At 45.2% G+C, this 23077-nt stretch overlaps 1 protein-coding gene across 27 annotated transcripts in view; it reads left to right on the forward strand.

Annotated features, from left to right (window-relative positions):
• PAQR5 (progestin and adipoQ receptor family member 5) overlaps positions 1-23077 on the forward strand; it is a 103242-nt gene that overhangs the window by 28687 nt on the left and 51478 nt on the right. For 5 of the 27 annotated variants that reach the window (XM_077938727.1, XM_077938733.1, XM_015142562.3 and 2 more), the window contains exon 2: positions 9259-9418. The exons of 1 other annotated variant lie outside the window; for it this stretch is intronic. The gene's annotated coding sequence lies outside the window, so the exon portion shown is untranslated. Of the gene's footprint in view, positions 1-7434; positions 7529-9258; positions 9419-15090; positions 15190-18429; positions 19134-20072; positions 20423-23077 lie in introns of all 27 variants that reach the window. 21 more of the 27 variants (XM_077938710.1, XM_077938730.1, XM_077938715.1 and 18 more) reach the window with 11 other exon arrangements.

Raw genomic sequence — 23077 nt, forward strand, 5'->3', positions numbered from 1 at the left:
CTGCTTCCCCCACACGTGAAGGTTTCCTTGCCCGGATGCCTCCATAGCACTTTTGTCTCCACCATCCACACAGCGTCTAGCACATGGGCTTACAAGTTTGTGTGTCTCCCCTGTTCTGCAGGGAGCTCCCCCAAGGCCCAGGCTGTGTTTATTCCTCTGTGTCCCCAGCTGTCAGCAGAGCACCTGCCACAGAGCTGATGCACCACATGGAGGAGTGGATGAGTGGACGGACAGATGGATGAATAGCCAGTCTCTGAGTAGAACAGTCAACATGTTCCATTGAGTCTCTTATTTTTTTTTAGACGGAGTCTCGCTCTGTTGCCCAGGCTGGAGTACAGTGGTATGCTCTCTGGCTCACTGCAACCTTCACCTTCTGGAGTCAAGTGATTCTCCTGCCACAGCCTCCCAAATAGTTGGGATTACAGGCTCCTGCCACCACACCCAGCTAATTTTTTTGTATTTTTAGTAGAGACAGGATATCACCATGTTGGCCAGGCTGGTCTCAAATTCCTGACCTCTGGTGATCCGCCAGCCTCAGCCTCCTAAAATGCTGGGATTACAGGTGTGAGTTACCTCACCTGGCCTAATTTTTGTATTTTTAATAGAGACAGGGTTTCACCATGTGGGCCAGGCTCGAACTCCTGGCCTCAGGTGATCTGCACCTTGGCCTCCCAAAATGCTGGGATTACAGGTGTGAGCCACTGTGCCCAGCCAAGCCTCTTCTTCTATAATGAAAATAGATCTAGGTCCTGTCTTTCAGGAATCTAAATTGTGGCTACCAAAACGATAACACTTAAAATAATCAGAGAATGATATAAATCAAGCTAATAATAATAATGATCTTTGATTGAACTGTTTGCTGCCAGCCACGCTCTCTGCAAAGAACCTTATGTACATTATTTCATTTCATCTTTATGCAGTTTATAAGCTAAGGACAGAGAGGCTGAGAAAGCTAAGAGCAAGGCTGAGAAAGTTAAGCAACATGTTCAAGGCACCAGTCAGTGAGTAGAGAAGCCAGGTCTGAAACCCAGACCAGTGTGACCCTGAAGTCTGGTCTCAGCCACTTCCCTACAGCTAGAGGGTTCAGGGAGGAGGAGAGCAGCAGGAGAGGAGTCTCTGGAGCCTGTGTCCCTCCTGGAGGAGGCCGACTGTGGGCTGGGCCTGAAAGGCTGCCAGGGAACTGGCCAGCTAGAGGGTATGGGAGGCTTGGGGGTAGGCCTACAGCCTGGCCAGCCTGGAAAGACTCCCAGGGAGTTGCACGGGATGGGAGTGGGGGTGGCCCTTATCCCAGCCTCACCTGAGTGGCCCACAGTGACATGGATGGCAACCCTTCCTTAGGGCCCTGCCGGGTTCCTGTTGCCTCTCCCTCTGTCACCCCTCCCTCTAGGTCTGCAGAGGAGAACCAGGCCCATTGCTTCCGGTGTGGCCTGGTTGCCTTGGGTGCGGACTTTACCCAAGTTGGAGGGCAAGGCCAGTGCAGCCTGTAGAGCCACTTCTCCCTGGATCACACCTGCTGAGGGAATGCCTCTCCCAGCCACCAGACCAGTTTCCAGTTTCCAGGGTGGGGCAGCCAGGCAGAAACAGGTTTCTGTGAAGTGACACTCCTTTCATTCACCGACTGGTAGCATGACTCTGTCCCACCACTTGGAGCCATGCCAACAAATCCTGCCCTGGATTGGGGATTCCGTCTGGACGCCAGGTTACCCTGGGAATGTGGCTTTGCCCTTGTTCACCAGGCACTGCAGGGGCTGATGGTTCTGAACCTTTCCTGGCTCACAGATGTCACTGAAACTTTGTTGAAAGCCAGGGCCCCTGTCCCCAGTGACAGACACACACACACACACACACACACATTTACACTCACCCACATATAATTTAACCAATAATTTGATAAATTCCCTGAGGCCCATCCATGGATTTTCATGGACCTCAAGTTAAAAACCCCCATCCTTGAAGATAGAGAGTAGATTGGTGGTTACCAGAGGCTGGGAAGGAGGTGGGGGATGAAGGGCAGAAAAAAAATATAAATATATTTCCAATCACTGAACTAGATGGTAAATTATATATGTATATTATACCTAAATTTCTTTTTTCTTTTTTTGGAGAGAGAGCCTTGCTCTGTCACCTCACTCTGTCTGATTGTCACTAGTGCAGTAGTGTAATCTCGGCTCACTGCAACTTCTGCCTCCCAGGTTCAAGCAATTCTTGTGCCTCAGCCTCCCAAGTGGCTGGGACTGTAGGTGTACACCACCACACCTGGCTAATTTTTTGTATTTTAGTAGAGACAGGGTTTCTTCATCTTGTCCAGGCTGGTCTTGAACTCCTGAGCAGGCAATCTGCCTGCCTCGGCCTCCCAAGGGGCTAGGATTACAGAAATGAGCCACTGCGAACAGCCTCAATTTTTGTTTTTTAAATCATCCTAAAAGTTTTTGCAGCTGATGGCTCACTCTCCTGAATGTGTTCTTTGTAGTAATAGTAGCCACAATAGTAGCCGTAGTGGTAAATACCACTGGCATTGATTCAGTGTTTTGTAGTTCATAAAGTTTGTTCACATCTATTATTATTTCATTTTAGCTCCCCCATAGCCCTGGCCAGGTAAGTATTAATATGTTTATTTCACAGATGACAAAAATGAAAGTCATTTGGAACAAGCCCAGCCAATTCATACCTAGGAGACGGTAGAGAGGAGACCTGACCTTGGTGACCCCAAATCCCAACTCTATGTGCCTCTCCCCATCTTCATAGAACATTCTCCAAGTTTAGGCAGTCCAGGATACTTGTTACCATACACCAGGGAACGTTAGTGAAACCACCTTTGCAAAATTATGACTGAGACAGTGAAAGAGATCTAACTTAACTAACTCCGTCTTGCTTCTAACCCCAAACTGTCTTTGTTCATTCCTGGGCATAGCCTGAACTTACTTTGGGAGTGTATAGTTTAAACAAAAATGGTAACAGCCCTTTCCCAAAGCAGACCTCCTTCTTGCCTGGGGACTAGATTAACATTAGCCACAGGATTAGAAATTATGGTTTAGGAGTCATGCAGTTGGAGGCCACAAGATTCTGACCCTCCCTAGGCTGCTCCTAAGATCAGCACTCGGGATATTTTGCGGACCCTGCATTCGATGGATCAGCTGGCACCACCCAGATCAATGAACTGGCCCCTCTGATCTTGTGGCCCCCACCCAGAAACTGACTCAGTGCAAGAAGCCAGCTCCGACTCCCTATGACTTCATCCCTGACCAGCACTCCTGGCTCATTGGTTACCCAGCCCCCCACCACCAACCAAGTTATCCTTAAAAATTCTGTTCCAGGAATGCTCAGGAAGACTCATTTGAGTATAATGAAACTCCAGTCTCCCACACAGCAGGCTCTTTCTCTATTGCAATTCCCCTGTCTAGGCAGGGGAATCGGCTCTGTCTAGGCAGAGGGCAATGTGAACCCCTTGGTCACTTACAAAGTTGGTGGCTCATCTGGGATTGCCCTTGTGGCTACCTGCCCATGGTTCAGTGGCCCCACTCCAGTGATGGATCGAGAAGCCAGCCCAAGCAGCTGCCTAGTTCTCTTGGACTGGGGCTGACTCTGGTACTCTCTGTACTGGTGGGGTGCTGCTGACCCAGTGTGCATGGATCTAATTGCAATGGAGAAATAGTCCTGGGGCAATGTCCCTTAACTGTAGCCCTATCACAGGGTGTCTATATAGCCCCATGATGGGGTATCTGTCTGTAGCCCCATTGTGGGGTGTCTGGATTGGTGAGTATCCTAGATGCTGTCAACACCTCCTTTCTTCTCGCCACTGGTTCTGTAACCCTATGGTGTGGTGTCTGTAGCTCCACCATGGGGTGTCTTGTGTCTGTAGCCCCATTGCAGCATGTCTGTTTAGCTCCTGTGGGGTCTCAGTTGCCTCTTTCTAGCTAGTAGGAAGAGTCTTGGTTTGAGAGACTTATCCTCAATCAGGAAGATTTTGAGGAGGTTTCTCAGATGGATAATAGGAGGATAGTTTGGAAGGGATACTCTTGGAGTTCTTAGTTAGGGATCTGATTTGGAAGGCCTTCGGTCCGTCTCGTCTTTATGTGTGTTTGTATATGTGGAAGGGATCTCAGGAGGGGTTGCTAATGGAAGTCCAGCAGGTCTAACTCAGAGAACGCTCCTTATTTGTCTGGTTACATTTGGTGAGCCCTAAAGAAAGCTCAATAGGCCTGTCTCTGGGGGTGACTATCTGGTCTTTGCCTTGCCCAGAGGTCTTATTGTGAATTACCATTTGGAGGTCACCCCTCCCCACCTGGAGTGGATCAGAAATAGGGAGCAATGGGAAAAAGATTGAGCTTTCCCTGGCTGATATTGGGTGCTGAATGAGGTGACTGATGTCTGTTTTGTTATGTGGATTTTGCTGGGATGGAAAATCTTAATTTGGTTCCACATGCAGCCCATTGGGCAGCATCTTGCAAATTAAGAATCTTGCCTATGGTTCCATAAAACAGCAAAGTGGCTTTTTTTTTCTCTTGTAAAGTGGCTTGAACCCCACAGCGATAGCACAAGCGAGCAGGGTCATCAGAAGCCACTCCGTTCTTCTGGAAGCTGCAGAGAAAGGCAACCCAGAAACCTGATATGCCAGTAAAAAGGGTAAGAAATTCTTACCGGCCAAGTTTCTGGTCTCTCTTTCTCTTTCTCTGTCTGGGTAAAACAGTAAACTATTGGTCTCTTCTGCAAGGGTTTGATGAATAGAAAAAAGGATTTGTGAGATTAGTCTTAGGCGGTAGCCAATCTGCTGTACTTTGTGCAAAGAATTTGTCTTTCTGTGTTCTGTAGTGGAGAGAGGGGTATCACAGGATAGAATGTGGGTTTAAGACCCCTATAAGCTCACTTTTCAAGCCAGCTTGGCAGGCTGGTCAGTTACAAACCTTGCTACGGGTCCCTGAAACCAATACCGGATGAAATTTCTCTGTCTTGCTTTGTGCCCTTAAGAGCTTAACTTTGTGACCATGTGGGGATACTTTCTCTTGGTTTCTGCCATCCAGAGGACAGGAATTTTGGGGTTCATGTCATAGTCCTAAAAAATGTTTCTTGAGCAGTTAAAAGCCTGTGCAAGCTTGAAATTGGTTTTTCTAATCTCCTTCTGGGGAGAGCGATAGAAACTGCTCAATGCTGTAACTCAGTAGTTGAGGCTTTGCCTTTTGACAATGGCGGCCTGGGTTTTAGTCTTGGCTTCTGGAATGATTCCTTTCTGGGTTTTATTTATGAAACTTTGCCATTTATCGAGGTTCCCCCCCCCGCCGCCCCACCCCAGCCAACCCATAGATAGCTTCTGATTCCCTGTCTTGAATTTTCCTTTCTCTAAACTACCCTGGGGGAGATTCTAAATCTTGTTCAAAAACAAAAAAACAAAAAAGAAACTGCTTACCATCTCCTTGAGACACGTATGTGTCTATGGTTAAGTTATAACCTTAGCTAAAACTTATTAATTTAGTGTGGGAAGTTAACTGTGGTAGAATTTAAAAGCCAAAAATATTGGTCGCTCAGTGTGGCTAAAGTTGGGTAATAAAAATTTTTAAAGGATTTTTTTTTTTTTTGAGATGGAGTCTCACTCTGTCGCCCAGGCTGGAATGCAGTGGCCTGATCTCGGTTCACTGCAAGCTCCGCCTCCCGGGTTAACGCCATTCTCCTGCCTCAGCCTCCAGAGTAGCTGGGACTACAGGCGCCCGCCACCACTCCTGGCTAACTTTTTGTATTTTTAGTAGAGACGGGGTTTCACCGTGTTAGTCAGGATGGTCTCAATCTCCTGACCTCATGATCCGCCCGCCTTGGCCTCCCAAAGTGCTGGGATTATAGGCGTGAGCCACCGCGCCTGGCCCTTAAAAGGATATTTTTTAAAAAATGCTATGGTTAAACGTCAGCTTAATTAAAAGTGGCTAAACAAGCAATAGGTATATTTAAAAGGCCTTTATGTTTTTCTCTTTTTGGATCTTGTTTTTTTCCTGGAAATAGGTTTTTTCTTCTCAGTCAACTGAATTACTTTTTTCCATTTTTTTGTCTTGCCACTCCTAATGCACACATGAGAGGCCCTAAGATAACTTCTGGTAGCCTGAGACTCCTTGGGAAAAACAGAGGAGGCGCCACAGACCCCGTTTTGGAAAAAGCTCTGTTTTTCTCATGGAACCCCAGGAATTAAAAGCGGATAGATCCCTCTCAAAATCAAAGGCTCTGTTCTGTTTTGCATTGTGTTATCTGACAGTTTTGAGTTTTGGGGGTATCAGAAATTACTTCTCATTATGAGAGAGTTTTGGTGTGTAGTAACTAGGTAGGAAATACACTTTAGGGGATGGCTAACAGTAGTTATGGAGGGATACTTGATTCTGCACGCTTGGATCAGAGACGCTTGCTCTTGACCACCTGGAAGATAAGGAGACATCCCTGCCCCCGACTGGGAGATGAGACTCCCCTGAGAGATGGGCCGATTACAAAATGGGCTGATTGGCTTTGGCTGCCTTGAATGGAATGCAGGGTAGAAGCACTGCGCGGTCTTCTCCCACAGTATTTCCCTCCTCTTGGGGATCCAGGATCCAGTATAAAATGGCACCATTAATTCTGGGGATCTGTCTTTGCCTTCAGCTGCTTACTTGCTGCTTATTTGGCCCTAGAAACGCATGCTTTCCCGGCCCTGTTCCTCCAAGGGCTCCACCCTGAAGCCAGTCATCCAATTAAGAAACTGGCAAATAAGGCCAAGCACGGTGGCTCACGCCTGTAATCCCAGCACTTTGGGAGGCTGAGGCGGGCGAATCACAAGGTCAGGAGATCGAGACCATCCTGGCTAATATGGTGAAACCCTGTCTCTACTAAAAACACAAAAAACTAGCCAGGATCGGTGGCGGGTGCCTGTAGTCCCAGCTACTCTGGAGGCTGAGGCAGGAGAATGACGTGAACCCGGGAGGTGGAGCTTGCAGTGAGCCGAGATCACACCACTGCACTGCAGCCTGGGTGAGAGAACAGGACTCTGTCTCCAAAAAAAAAAGAAAAAAAAAAAAAAAAAAAGAAAGAAACCGGCAAGCGAAAAATCTTACAAATGCTGAATCTTCTGTCTGTCTGTATTCATATGTGGTGTGTGTGTGTGTGATGTTTGTATAAAAGAGCTCTGATTAAATGGCTTAGATATATAAGCATTTAAATCAAACATTTTATTAGAGAAATAGAAACTATAATACCTTTTTGTTCACATGACTCTAGTAGTCTTTTGGAAATAAAGACAGTTGTTTTTGTTTTTGTTTTTTCTTTGAGACGGAGTCTCGCTCTCTCACCAGGCTGGAGGGCAGTGGCACAGTCTCGGCTCACTGCAACCTCTGCCTCCCAGGTTCAAGTGATTCTCCTGCCTCAGCCTCCCAAGTTGCTGGGACTACAGGCGCCCACCACCATGCCTGGCTAATTTTTTTGTGTTTTCAGTACAGATGGGGTTTCACCGTGTCAGCCAGGATGGTCTTGATCTCCTGACCTCATGATCCACCCACCTCAGACTTCCAAAGTGCTGGGATTACAGGTGTGAGCCACCGTGCCCGATCCCGGAAATAAAGACAGTTTTAAAGATTATTGGTAAAATAAAAAGTCTTGAAAATGTAGACATTTGGTCTAAATTAAGGTTAGATATCAGATTTGCTAAATGCTTTATGGTCAAACTGTTTCTTTGACTTTTGAAAATTATTCAGTTTCCCGTGCTCGCTTCGGCAGCACATATACTAAAATTGGAAAATTATTCAGTTTCTCTACTTTGGAGCATTAGATGATAGATAAGGCCTGGGGACATATGGAGAACCAGGCCCGTCAGCTATGCTAAGAGTCAGACCTTATCTTCATTTCTGGCTGATGTCCTAGACTCCACCCCAGTACATAATTAAAATCAGTTACTTATCAGATTTTTCACTAAAAATAAAAGTTGCTAAGATTTAACATTGTAACATGTAGTTGAGACCACTGGAGAAACAGTTTTATATACTAGGTGTGTGGGGAATGTGTTTTTGGTAAAAGATGATAAGAAGGCATGGAAATATGGCTTTTGTGAAAGGGAATGTAGTTTTGTCCACTTCAGAGGGTTTTAAAGATTGTCTTAACCTAAAAGAGTAACGGAACAAAACTGAAGGTTTAAGCAAAGGGAAAAGTGTTTGTAAAGGTTTGATCTTGTAAAAAAATTCTGTGGGTATAAACAAGTTGGCTAAGATTTAAAAGAAATTGGCTGGGTGTGGTGGCACTTTGGGAGGCCGAGGACGGGGGATCCCTTGAGGTCAGGAATTCAAGACCAGCCTGGCCAACATAGTGAAACCCCATCTCTACTGAAAAAAAACAAAAATTAGCTGGGCGTGGTGGGAGGCGCCTGTAATCCCAGCTACTCGGGAGGTTGAGGCAGGAGAATCGCTTGAACCCGGGAGGTGGAGGTTGCAGTGAGCCGAGATTGCACCGCTGTACTCAAGTCTGGGCAACAGAGTGAGACCATGTTGCAAAAATAAATAAATAAATAAATAAAATAAAAAAGATTTAAAATAGATTTTAGCTTTTTTTTTTGAAACGGAGTTTTGCTCTTGTTGCCCAGGCTGGAGTGCAATGGCGCAATCTTGGCTCACTGCAACCTCTGCCTCCTGGGTTCAAGTGATTCTCCTGCCTCAGCCACCCAAGTAGCCTGGATTACAGGCATGTACCACCACACCCAGCTAATTTTGTATTTTTAGTAGAGGTGGGGTTTCTCCATGTTGGTCAGGCTGGTCTCGAACTCCTCACCTCAGGTGATCCACCTGCCTTGGCCTCCCAAAGTGCTGGGATTACAGGTGTGAGCCACCATATCCAGCCTTTTTTTTTTTTTTGAGACGGAGTCTCACTCTGTTGCCCAAGCTGGAGTGCAGTGGCGCGATCTGGGCTCACTGAAAGCTCCGCCTCCTGGGTTCACACCATTCTCCTGCCTCAGCCTCCCAAGTAGCTGGGATTACAGCTTTAAAAACTGTGCTATTGGAAAAAAGGAAACTTCTAGGACTCTCATGGAGAGCTTGTGTGTTAAACATTGCTAATCCTTTTGTTTTCAGAGTCAAGGTTACTTATTTCTTTAGAGTTATTTGCAACTTTTAACAAGTGAGTAAAATATACTCCTGTGGAAAATTTTGGAGCATATTTGTTTCTCTCTACCTGATTGCTCTAGAATTTGGAAACCATTTGTGTGTATTCTCAATTTATGGCAGTATAGTTAATTGCATAAGTGCAATAAGAATCTGTTTTCTTTTGTAACAGGACACCATTGGAGAAACTGGTCGTTTTACCAAGGATTTGACTGGAATGGCATGCTTCCTTTGAAGAATTAAAGTTGACTTATAGAGCCAATTAAAGCCGTTTGGGGAATCTGGCCTCATACCTTGTCCACAGAGTTCCTGTACAAGGTTCCTGAGCTGTGGTAAGTACAAAATGTCACTTTCTAACAGGCCCAGGAACCCCAAGTTATCTTGGGACCTCAGGAGGAGAGGACTTTGCTCAACTCATAGGTATTTGAGGGTAAAAACCCATGGCTGGGCTCAGCTTTTAAAAAATTTTATCTGGCCGGGCGCGGTGGCTCACGCCTGTAATCCCAGCACTTTGGGAGGCCGAGACGGGCGGATCACGAGGTCAGGAGATCGAGACCATCCTGGCTAACACGGTGAAACCCCGTCTCTACTAAAAAATACAAAAAACTAGCCGGGCGAGGTGGCGGGCGCCTGTAGTCCCAGCTACTCTGGAGGCTGAGGCAGGAGAATGGCGTGAACCCGGGAGGCGGAGCTTGCAGTGAGCTGAGATCCGGCCACTGCACTCCAGCCTGGGCGACAGAGCGAGACTCCGTCTCAAAAAAAAAAAAAAAAAAAAAAAAAAAAATTTTATCTGAGATTCTTCATGGAGCAGAGTTCTATTAAAGCCAATTTAAAAAGCCTAAGTGAAAAATAATTATTCTTGCTGCACTTTATGCAAATAATCAGGCCAAGTAGAGTAAGACTAAAATTTATTTTGTAAACTGTAAATCAGTTCTATCATGATTTACTTTTAATAAAAATGGTGACTGAAATCCCAGCACTTTGGGAGGCCCAGGTGGGTGGATCGCTTGAGGTCACGAGTTCAAGACCAGCTGGCCAACATGGTGAAACCCTGTCTCTATTTAAAAAATACAAAAATTAGCCAGGCGTGGTGGTGTGCACCTGTGGTCCAGTTACTTGGGAAGCTGAGGCCTGAGAATTGCTTGAACCCGGGAGGCAGAGGCTGCAGTGAGCTGAGATTGCGCCACTGCACTCCAGCGTGGGTGACAGAGCAAGATTCTGTCTCAAAACAAACAAACAAACAAAGCAGAAACAACAACAACAACAAAAAGATTGTTGTGGGAGGACTAAGGCTACCAGGTACCCAGACAGATGCATGTCTGGACAAGAAGCCCCTCCTAATGTAACTGCCCAAGGGGTTCACCTTGTCCACTGCCTAGTGACAAAATTATGCTCCAAAAGAAAACTATAGTGTACTGTTGTTAGCTGTTCTTGAGGGTTTTTTTTGCTGCAGGTTAGACTAAATTCTAAATTCCTTGTGGGTTAGAAGTCCCCAAGCTAATGCTTTCAAATCTTTGCTTTTAAAATCCGGGATCGTACTCATCGTAGAACTCGTGATTTACCTTATAGGAGGCTGTTCACTTAAACACTGTAGTAAGACTATAGATGAAAACACTAATGTTTTTCACACACAAGCCTTGGAAGCCCAGCCAGGCCTGCATGAGTACACTCAGACAGTTACAAAACGTTTCCATTCTTCTCACCTTGGGGTTCACTCCCATTCCCACAATGTCCCTCGTCAGCAGGAAGAAGCCAGAGCGATTGACAGTGTTTTCCCATCTTCACAGCCTACACCTTAAGATGAAAGTGTTACAAAATCCAAAGGGAGCGATTGAGACCGCCTTTGCAAAATTATGACTGAGACAATGAAAGAGATCTAACTTAATCGACTCCATCTTGCCTCTAACCTCCAGGCTGTCTTTTTCATTTCTGGGCATAGGCTGAACTAACTCTGGGAGAAACTTAGTTTGTAGTTTATAGTTTAAACAAAAATGGTAACAGCCCTTTCCCAAAGCAGACCTCCTTCTTGCCTGGGGACTAGATTAACATTAGCCAAAGGATTAGAAATTACGATTTAGGAATCTTGCAGCTGAAGGCCACAAGATTCTGACCCTCCCTAGACTGCTCCTAAGATCAGTGCTTGAGATATTTTGCAGACCCTGCACTTGATGGATCAGCTGGCACTACCCAGATCAATGAACTGGCCCCTCTGATCTTGTGTCCCCCACCCGGGAACTGACTCAGTGCAAGAAGACAGCTTCAACTCCCTATGATTTCATCCCTGACCAGTCACCACTCCTGGCTCACTGGCTCACCCCACCCACCAAGTTATCCTTAAAAACTTTGCTCCCCGAATGCTCAGGGAGACTGATTTGAGTAATAATAAAACTCTGGTCTCCTGCACAGCCGGCTCTGTGTGAATTACTCTTTCTCTATTACAGTTCCCCTGTTTTGATGAATTGGCTCTGTCTAGAGAGCTGGCAAAGTGAACCCCTTGGGCAGTTACACTAGGAGGGGCTTCTTGTCCAGTCATGCATCCGTCTGGGTACGTGGTGGCCTTAGTCCCCCCACAACAATCTTTTTGTTGTTGTTGTCGTTTCTGGTTTTTTTTTTTTTTTTTTTTTTTTTTTGAGACAGAGTCTTGTTCTGTCACCCAGGCTGGAGTACAGTGACGCAATCTCAGCTCACTGCAGCCTCTGCCTCCCGGATTCAAGCAATTCTCATGCCTCAGCTTCCCAAGTAACTGGGACCACAGGTGCACACCACCACGCCTGGCAATTTTTGTATTTTTTATTAGAGACAAAGTTTCACTATGTTGTCCGGGCTGATCTTGAACTCCTGACCTCAAGTGATCAGCCACCTGAAGCCTCCCAAAGTGCTGGAATTACAGGCATGAGCTATTGAGCCCGGCCTCTCCACAATTTATCTTTAGAACGTACCACAGCATGTGTGACTCTAGGTAGAAAAAAAAATCCATGGCTCTCCATAATCAATACAGGTGACCTGTGACATTAACATCTTTTTTTTTTTTTTTTTTTTTAAAGACAGAGTTTCGCTCTTATTGCCCAGGCTGGAGTGCAATGGCACAATCTTGGCTCACTGCAACCTCTGCCTCCCGGGTTCAAGCGATTCTTCTGCCTCAGCCTCCCGAGTAGCTGGGATTACAGGCATGTGCCACCATTCCCGGCTAACTTTGTATTTTTGGTAGAGACAGGGTTTCTCCATGTTGGTCAGGCTGGTCTCAAACTCCCGACCTCAGGTGATCCACCTGCCTTGGCCTCCCAAAGTGCTGGGATTACAAACAGGAGCCACTGTGCCTGGCTTCACATTAACACCTTTTTTTCAAGCTTTTTTGATTATGGCTTTTAGTAAGCAATACCTTTTGTCATAATCTAGTACACACATACAGTCATACATAACATAGTAAGCAATATCTATAAACATATATAACAAATATCACAAAACAGTACTTACCTTTACTCTGCAATACACTGGTATTTTCTGTCTATTCTTTTCCATACGATTCTACCTTTAAATGTTAATCATGACTCACTAAATAGATTTCATTATCCATTGAGAGGTTGTGACCTGCAGTTTGGAAAGCACTGTGTGAGCAGACATAATCATGGTTTTAATGAATGGCAAACTACTTGGGAGTTGTTTATGATCTTGCTGAGGTGGGCATTTGACTCATGCTACAGGGAGGCTGAAGTTCAGGCATGTGTCATTCAGCTGATGAGTGACCTCAGCTTTCCCCCAGCTCCCTGCCCTGTGAGTTGGTCCTTTTCTCCCCATGGTGGATTCACGCATTGGCATGGCAGGATGGACTTCTGGTCCTTCCAACTCTAGGACCCATGCACATATTCCCACTGTTCGTTAGAGACCTTCCTTATTTTTGACTTTGCCAGGCCCTCACTGAGTGACCTCAAACAAGTCATTTCCTATCTGAGGTTCTCAGATATAAAATAGGAAGAAGGGTGGATTGAACTAGCCTGTGCTTCTCACAATAGCGGGGGAGGCAGTTTGCAGCAACAGGATGTGTATAATATGTATTTTTTTCTGGAAGATTTGGAGAAAATAAATATTTGTGTTAAAACAACTTTAAATTACGGAGCAGACTACAAAGAGCACATGCTTTTTTATGATACTTTTTTATTGTGGTAAAATATACATAACATAAAATGTATCATGCTAAGCCCTTAAAAATGTGTAATTCATTGGTATTGAGTACATTCACATTGTTGTGCAACTATGACCACCATCCATCTCCACAACTTTTTCATCTTCCCAAATAGAAACTATGTGTCCCTTAAACACTCATTCCCCATCCCCGCTACCCGCCTCCCTGGCCCCCATGCCAGACTGTCTTTACATAAATGTCTCTATAAATTTGTCTATTCCAGGCATGTCACCTTAGTGGAATCATACAATATTTGTCCCTTTGTGTCTGGCTTATGTGACTTAATGTTTTCAAGCCTCACCCACGTTGCAACATGTATTAGAATTCTAGTCCTTTTTTTTTTTTCTTTTTTTAAGAAATAGGGTCTTGCTCTGTTGTCCAGGCTGGAGTGCAGTGGTGTGATCACAGCTCACTGTGGCCTCGTTCTCCTGAGCTCAAGCAGTCCTCCCACCTCAGCCTCCAGAGTAGCTGAGATTACAGGCATGAACTACAACATTGGGCCTTTTATTCTTTCCTAAGGCTGAGTAATATCCTGTAGTATAGATATACCACATTTTGTTCATCCATTCATCTGCTGATGAGCATTTGGGCTTCCACCTTTTGGTTGCTGTGAATAATGCTGCTGTGAAAATTGGTTTAGAAACACCTGCTTCAGGCTGTGCACGGTGGCTCACACCTGTAATCCCAGTACTTTGGGAGGCCAAGGTGGGCGGATCACTTGAGCCCAGGAGTTTGAGACCAGCCTGGACAATACAGGGAGGCCTCATCTCTACAAAAAATACAAAAATTAGATGGTGTGGTGGCATGTGTCTGTGGTCCCAGCTACTTAGGCTGAGGTGGGAGGATCACTTAATCCCAGGAGGTCAAGGCTGCAGTGAGGCACTTTCAGGCTGGGCAACAGAGTGAGACCCTGTCTCAAAAAAAGAAAAAAAAATATGTTTCAGCCCCTTTCACTTCTTTTGGGTATATACGTAGAAGTGAAATTGCTGGATTATATGGTAACTCTGTTTAACTTTCTGAGAAACTGTCATACTGTTTTCCATAGCTATTGCACCACTTCACAGTCCCACCAGAAATGCATTAGTTTCAATTTCTCCACACCCTTGCCAATACTTACCTTCTGTGTTTTTTGTTTGTTTTGTTTTTTGATAGCAGTCACCCTAATGGCTGTGAAGCGGTATCCCATTATGGTTTTGAATTGTGCTTCCCTAATGACTAGTGGTGCTGAGAATCTTTTCACCTGCCTGTTGGTTGTTTGTTCTTTTATTATTGTTATTATTATTATTTCTTTTATATTGGTTGTTTGCACATTTGGGGAAAAATATCTATTCAAGCCATTTGCCCATTTTTGAATTGGCTTGTTTGGAATTTTTTTGTCAAGTTCTGGGAATTCTTTATATATTCTGGATATCAGTCTCTTGTAGATATCTGATTTGCAAATCTCTCATTCTGTGGGCTGTCTTTTCACTCTCTTGATAGTGTCCCTTGATGCATACAGGTTTTTTATTTTGATCACATGTTTTAAGGTAAAATGGTCTGAAAGCAGCTGGGGCCCCTGCTCCTAGGCTCTGCCTCCCTCCATCCTCCCCCAGGGTGCTATTCAGTCCTTGGAGGTGGTGAGGACTGCCAGGGCCTTCTGGCACAGTGATGGGATCAAGACTCGGCCGTGGTCACCTCCTGGGCTCTGTGCTGTTTTCTGTCCACATGAAGGAGATTAGACAGGAGCCCCAGGGGAAGGAGAGGATCAGAAGTGTGGCTCAGCCACCCAGAGCCCGCCTGGACGCAGGACCTCCCCTTCACCTCTCACTCTCTGTTCTTCTCCAGCCATGCTCGGACCCTGCACCTTGCAGCGCGGGCTAAAGAAGCCAACTCCTCCTACCACACGCAGGAGGCATTCGGACCACTCTGAGGATAAGTAGAAAGGTGATGCTGGCTTCTCTCTCCCGACATCTCCTCGCTGCTTCTCACAGAACCTGAAACCCCTCTGTTAGCCTTGCCTCTTTGGGTCAAATGTATGACCACTTGTCTGAAAGGCCTTCAACAAAATCCAGACATCCAGTGGTGATTTAGACTGGATGGCTTCTCAGAAGCTTCCTGGTCTCGTGTTTCCATTCTAAAGCGAGCACGGAGAAATTTCCTACCAGTGTTCTTTGCCTTTGCTATGCGTTACCCGACTATGAGTTGAGTGTTTTGTTTTCCAATATGTTTTTCAGGAACAAGGAGGTGGCATTACAGCTGGGTCTATCCAGAGTTTTTCATATTCAGGGTCACTGCATTCCATTATTAGAATAGGCTGTCTGGGGGAACATGGGTAACCCTGGAATTTCCCAGTGAATACTTATTTGGAATCCTTTCAGAAGGCACTTGACACAATCAGGGAAAAAAATAGAGGCAAAAAAATGTAACACAGATTGAGATTTATTCCCAGGAATATGGTCTTCCAGTTGCAAATCCTGGTTTTGTGGTAAAAGAGTCTTTAAAGCTTCCTTTAAAGAGCTGAGTAGTGAGTTTGGAGAAAGTAATCATTGCAGATGAACTTAGGCCAACTGCTCATTTACAATGACTATTTCATCAATCAATTTCAACATATACTTTTTTGCGACATTTTAACAGCTCTGAAATCAAGATTCATTTCCTATCAGTGGTGCCTCATGATAAAATTGGCAGCATTTGTGTGTGTGTGTGTGTGTGTGTGTGTGTGTGTGTGTGTTAGTGGTAGGCAAAAATAGTGGCATGACTTCCAGCTGACAGTGTCTGAAGTTGATTGAAATACAGTCCTAGGCTCATTCTATCTGTAGGCACCTGAGAACTAGAAGGACCCCCACAATCTCAGCACCGGGTAGCACAACACAATGCAACATTCAGGGTGAGTTCCATCATGCATATCTTTTTTTTTTCTTTTTTTTTAGCAAGCAGACAGAGAAACAGTATAATGACCTAGCAAACCCCAGCAAGCTACTCTTCCTCCTGTGGCTGGGACCACAGGCACATGCCACCATGCCCAGCTTATTTTTGCATTTTTGGTAGAGACGGGGTTTCACCATGTTGCCCAGGCTGGTTTCGAACTCCTGGACTCAAGCAATTCACCTGCCTCGGCCTCCCAAAGTGCTGAGATTACAGGCGTGGACCACCATGCCCGGCTACAGCAAACTACTCTTTTAGGAACTCTTAGGCACACCTTGCTTGAAAGTTCGTGCATGACTGATGTGACAGCTGTCTTGTGGCATGCTTCAGCTGAACTTCTAGTTGTATTCAAACCATTGACTCTTCCCTAAAAGGCTTATCTGGACTCATTTCGAGGAGTGGCCTCTTTGGGGTATACCATAGCTGTCACGCAAGAGAGAGGGAAGCTTCTCACTCATTCACATATCTCTAATTCCACTCATTTCTACAAAGAAACAGCATTCACTCTGCTAATTAGTAAAGCCTCTGGTGTTGATTAAAAATAACCTCAACTGAATCCAAGCTGTACCCTCCAGAATGTGTGTGTGAGTTTATGATTCGTCTTTCAAATGCTAACTAACCACCCCCACCAGGGGTATGGATTAAAACTAACATTTTCATATCATGTTATCTATGTGAAGTATTTGAAAGCAAATTGCAAACAGCATAATAATAGCGAATGAGGACTTGTGACTTGGGACACATTTGTCAGCAATTAGCATTAAACACAGCTTTAACAAGTATAGATTTCAAACAACTTTGTTGGCGGTGAGAGTATTTTTCAAGTAAACTGTGTGAGGTGACTCAAAAGAGCGGCCGTAGTTGTGAAGATGCTCTTGCTGATTTTGAATACACTTATTTCTATGAAATATGAGTGGAGGCTGGGCACCGTGGCTCATGCCTGTAATCCCTGCATTTTGGAAGGTCAAGACAGGTGGATCACTTGAGCTCAGGAGGTAGAGACCAGTCTGGCCAACATGGTGAAACCTTGTTTCTACCAAAAAATACAAAAATTAGCTGGGCATGGTGGTGTGCTATAGTCCTAGCTACTTGGGAGGTTGAGGTGGGAGAAACTCTTGAACCCGAGAGGTGGAGGTTGCAGTGAGCTGAGATCACACCACTGTACTCCAGCATGGGTGACAGAGTGAGACCCTGTCTCAAAAGAAAAGAAAAAGAAAAAAGAAAAGAGACAGAAGAAAGGAAAGAAGGAAGGAAGGAAGGAAGGAAGGAAGGAAAGAAGGAAGGAAGGAAGGGAAATATCAGTGGAAAAGCTATTTTAAAATTGATATATTGAATATGTAATATTCAATATTCATATAAATATATGAATATATTTAGGGGTTCTGAATATGTATGCCTAACTAATTAATAAATTAATGCTGTGAAGAGACTTTTTTAGTTTATTTGTATTACTAGAAGTTAGTAAGTTTTTGGACCCTCTCACTGGGAAAATAGTCCATAGGCTTATAATTTGGCCACCTTTTATGTAAACATATTTGATAGGTTATGAGGTTTGCCAACTGTGTCCTTCAAGGCCTAAGATCCACAGAGTGTAGGCTGAAGTTCACTGTTGGGGGATCTTTATGGATGGGCCCCTAGCCTAAGAGGAATGAGACAGCCAAGTGCAAATTTCACCTCTTAGTAATTTTGCTTGGTCTTGAATGGAAAGGTTTTAGCTTGAAACCTCCTGAGGGTGATGGCCCCTAGCCTAAGAGGAATGAGACAGCCAAGTGCAAATTTCACCTCTTAGTAATTTTGCTTGGTCTTGAATGGAAAGGTTTTAGCTTGAAACCTCCTGAGGGTGATTTTGCCATTGATTTGCCTGTTTTGTTTTCTTTTTTAAGGCTATTTCAGGGGAGCTCAGCATGTCCTGGAGAGTGTATTAAACACACACCCTCTTTTTGTTTTGATTTTTTTGAAGCTATTTAAAACTTATTTTAAAGCTTCGGAACTCTCTTTTAAATGAAATCTTACATTCAGGATTTGTATCCTAGGTAAAAAAAGAAATCTTGCATAGCCGGGGGTGCCTGTAGTCCCAGGTACTTGGGAAGCTGAAGTGGGAAGATGCTTGACGCCAGGAGTTCGAGGCTGCAGCGTGCTGTGATCACACCTGTGAATTGCCACTGCACTCTAGCTTGGGCAACAGAGTGAGACCCAGGGCTGGGTTCCCTAAGGGAGGGGGACACTACTGAAAATTTATACTATTATTCTTTCTCCCAGCCTTTGCCAAAGGGACCTGTGGCCCAGGGTAACGGTGCATTAAGAAAAGGAGGTAATCAGAACTTTCATGGACGGCTATACACCAGCTCTGTGCTGACATTGATTCCAGGAGGCCCAAAATGTTACTGTGGCCCTCTAATCAGAGGCGAGGCTCATAGAGGTGAGATGATCAGCAGAGTTGTAGCTCGGGTCTGACTCACAGTGAGTCCAAGGGAATAGACAAACTTAGAGGCTGGCAAGAATCCCCACATGACTTCCCTAACCTGTGAGGGGAGGGCTATTGTGGTGGAAATGGCCGAATGAAAGCCATTAGAGCTGTCTCTACCTGGAAACATAATAAATCAAAAACAATATCGCATCCCTGGAGGGATTGCAGAGATTAGTGCTACTATCAAGGACTTGAAGACACAGGGGCAGAGATTCCCACCACATCCTCATTCAGCCTGTGCAAAAGACAGATGGATCCTGAATAATCCAGAAGACAGTGGATTATCACAAGCTTAACCAAGTGGTGACTCTAATTGCAGCTGCTGTACCAGGTATAGTTTCATTGCTTGAGCAAAATAACACATCTCCTGGTACCTGGTATGCTGCCATTCATCTGGCAAATGCCTTTTTCTCCAACCTGTCTCTAAAACCCACCGGAAGCAATTTGCTCTCAGCTGGCAAGGCCAACAATACACCTTCACCGTCCGACATCAGGGGTATGTAAACTCTCCGGCCCTTTGTCTTGATTTAGTTTGCAGGGCACTTGATCGCCTTATCTTTCCACAAGGTATCATGCTGGCCCAGTACATTGATGGTGTTGTGCTGACTGGACCCAGTGAAGTAGCAGCCACTCTGGGTTTATTTGTAAAACATTTGCTTACATAGAGGGTGAGAAATCTGACAAAATTGAGGGGCCTTCTACCTCAGTGCAATTTCTAGGGATCCAGTGGTGTGGGTCGGGTATCTTGAGATATCCCTTCTAAGACGAGGGATAAGTTGTTGCATTTGGCCCCTCCTACAACCAAGAAAGAAACACGTGAACACCTTGGGCTTGTTTGGATTTTAGGGACGCGTGTTCCTCATTTGGGTATGTTACTCTAGTCCATCTACCAGGTGACCTGAAAAGCTGCTCGCTGTGAGTGGAGCCCAGAACAGGAGAAGGCTCTGCAACAGGTCCAGGCTGCTATGCAAGCTGCTCTGCCACTTGGGTCATAGGACCCAGCAGATCGATTGGTGCTTGATGTGTCAGTGGCAGATAAGGGTGCTCTCTGGAGCCTTTGACAGGCCCCTGTAGGTGAATTGCAGCAGAGGCCCTTAGAGGGCCTTTTGGAGCAAGGTCTTGCCATCATCCACAGATAAATGCCCTCCTTTTGGGAGGCAGCTCTTGGCCTTAGTAGGACTGGGTCTTAGTAGAAACTGAATGCTTGACTGTGGACCACCAATTTACCACATGACCTCAGCTGCCTATCATGAACTGAGTGTTATGTGACCCACCAAGCCATAAAGTTGGGCATGCACAGCAGCATTCCATCATCAAATGGAAGTGGTTTATACATGACCAGGTCTGAAGAGATCCAGAAGGCACAAGTAAGTTATATGAAGTGACACAAATGCCCATGGTTTCTACTCCTCCTACTCTGCCTTCTCTCTTCCAGCCTGCACCTATGACCTCATGGGAAGTGCTGTACAATCAGTTGACGGAGGAGGAGAAACAGGGCCTGCTGTCCAGATGGATCTGCGGGAGATACAGGCCACCTGAAAATGGACAGCTGCAGCACTATGGCCCTTCTATGAGGCATCCTTGAAGGACAGTAGTGAAGGGAACTCTTCTCAGTTGGCAGAACTTCGAGCAGGGCACGTGGTCATGCATTTTGCTTGGAAGGAGAAATGGCCGGATGTATACAGTATACTGATTCATGGGCTGTAGCCAATGGTTTGGCTGGATGGTCAGGAATATGGAAGAAACATGACTGGAAAATCGGTGACAAGGAAATTTGGGGAAGAGGTATGTGGATGGACCTCTCTGATTGGACAAAGGAGGTGAAGATATTTGTGTCTCATGTTAATAGTCACCAAAGAGTGACCTCATCAGAGGAGGACTTTAATAATCAAGTGGATAGAATGACCTGTTCTATAGATGCCAGTCAGCCTCTTTCGCCACCCATCCCTGTCATCATCCCAGAGTCTCATGAACAAAGTGGCCATGGTGGCAGGGATGGGGGTTATGCACTGGCTCAGCAACATTGACTTCCACTCACTGAGGCCAACCTGGCTACAACCACTGCTGAGTGCCCAATCTGCCAGCAGGAGAGACCACCACTGGGTCCCTGATGTGGCACCATTCCCTGGGGTGATCAGTCAGCTACCTGGTGGCAAGTTGCTTACACTGGACTCCCTCATTGTGGAAGAGGCAGTGTTTTTTCCTTACTGGAATACATATTTAGTCCAGATATGGATTTGTCTCCCCTGAATGTGATACTTCTGTCGAAACTACCATCCATGGACTCATAGAATGCCTTATCCATTGCCATGGTATTCCACACAATATTGCTTTTGACCAAGAAACTCATTTTACAGCCAAAGAAGTATGACAGTGGGCCCATGCTCATGGAATTCACTGTTTTTACCAGGTTCCTGTTATTCCGAAGCCGCTGGCTTGATAGAACAGTAGAATGGCCTTTTGAAGTCATAATTACAGAGCCAGCTAGGTGGCAATACCTTGCAGGGCCGGGGCAAGGTTGTCCAGAAGGCTGTACATGCTCAGAATCAGCGTTCAATATATGGTACTATCTCTCTCACAGCCAGGATTCACAGGTGCAGGAATCAAACTGTAGAAATGGAGGGGGGTGGGGGGCACCACTTGCCATTATCCCTAGTGACTCACAAACAAAACTTTTACTTCCTGTTTCCAAGAAGACTTGATGCTCTGCTGGTCTAAAGGTCTTAGTTCCAGAGGGAAGAATGCTTCCACCAGGAGACACAACAATGATTCCACTGAGCTGGAAGTTAAGACTGCCATCCAGCCACTTTGGGCTTCTCGTGCCTCTGAATCAGCAGGCTAGGAAGGGAGTGATGCTTTGGGCTGGGATGATTGATGTGGATGACCAAGAAGAAATTGCCCTTCTACCCGACAATGGGAGTGAGGAAGAGTATGTCTGCAATACAGGAAAGCTCTTTGGGCCTCTCAGTATTGTCCTGCTCTGTGATTAAGGTCAATGGGAAACTATAACAACTCAATCTAGGCAGTACTAACAAATGGCCCAGACCCTTCAGCAATTAAGGTTTAGGCCAACCCACTAGGTAAAGAACCATGACTAACTAAGGTGCTTACTGAAGGCAAAGAGAATGCAGAAGGGGTAGTAGAAGATGATAGTTATCAATACCAGCTACAAACATGATCAGTTACAGAACCAAGGACTGTAATTTTCATGAGTAGTTCCTCCGTTTTGTTAAGAATATGTTTCCAGGTGTATGTACATATATTAATAAATAGCTTTGTTTTTGTGCTTCTCTTATTTCTTCATCATGTAATATAAGATTCATTGACCTTGTATCAGTAGTTAAGTATTTTTAATGTTATATCATAGTATTTAAGTCATGAGATATCAAGAGAAGAGTAAATATCACCCAAGAGCTTTACCTCCTCTTCTGTGGAAGGGATTAGTGAGTTTTGGGTTGTATGCAGGATAATTGTATCATGTTATGCAGAACTATTTTCTTGTTATTGTCTTTATTTGGAGATTAAATATGGTTTAGGAGATGCAGATTGGTGCCAAGTTGACAGGGGGTAGACTTATGATGGTTAATTTTGGGTGTCCACTTGACTGGATTAGGGAATACCTAGAGAAATGCTAAGAGTGATTTCTGGGTGTGTCTGTGAGGATGTTTCCAGAGGAGATTGGGTTGTGAGTCCATGGACCAAATGGGGAAGATCCACCCTCGGTGTGGGCAGACACCATCCAATCAACAAGGGCCCAGATAGAACAAAAAGAGGAAATTCAAATTCTCTCTCTCTTTCTCCTGGAGCTGGGGCACCCTTCTTCTTCCCTTGGGCATCAGAACTCCAGGCTCTCTGGCCCTTGGACTCTAGGACTTGCACCTCCACCCCACAGAGTTCTCAGGGCCTTCTGCCTCAGCCCGAGGGTTAAACCATCAGCTTTCCTCATTCTGAGTCTGTAGGACTTGGACTGAGTCACACTGCTGGCATCCCAGTGTCTCCAGCTTGTTAGACAGCCTGTTGTGGGAATTCTTGGCTGCTATTATCACATGAGCCAATTCCCCTATCACCTCTCTCTCTCTCTCTCTCTCTCTCTTGCTATCTATCTATCTACCTACCTATCTACTTGGTTCTGCCTCTCAGGAGAACTCTAACACAGGTGTATATTTGTCTTATTTCTTCTTTCTTTCTCTTTTCTTTTCTTTTCTTTTATTTCCTTCCTTCCTTCCTTCCTTCCTTCCTTCCTTCCTTCCTTCTTTCCTTCCTTCCTTCCTTCCTTCCTTCCTTCCTTCCTTCCTTCCTTCCTTCCTTCCTTCCTTCCTTCCTTCCTTCTCTTTTTCTTTTTCTTTTTTTTTCTTGAGACAGTCTCACTCTATTGCCCAGGCTGGAGTATAGTGGTGAGATCTCGGCTCACTGCAACCTCTGTCTCCCGGGTTCAAGAGA

The sequence above is a fragment of the Macaca mulatta genome, chromosome 7 (genome assembly GCF_049350105.2).
Source record: "Macaca mulatta isolate MMU2019108-1 chromosome 7, T2T-MMU8v2.0, whole genome shotgun sequence".
NCBI lineage: Eukaryota > Metazoa > Chordata > Mammalia > Primates > Cercopithecidae > Macaca > Macaca mulatta.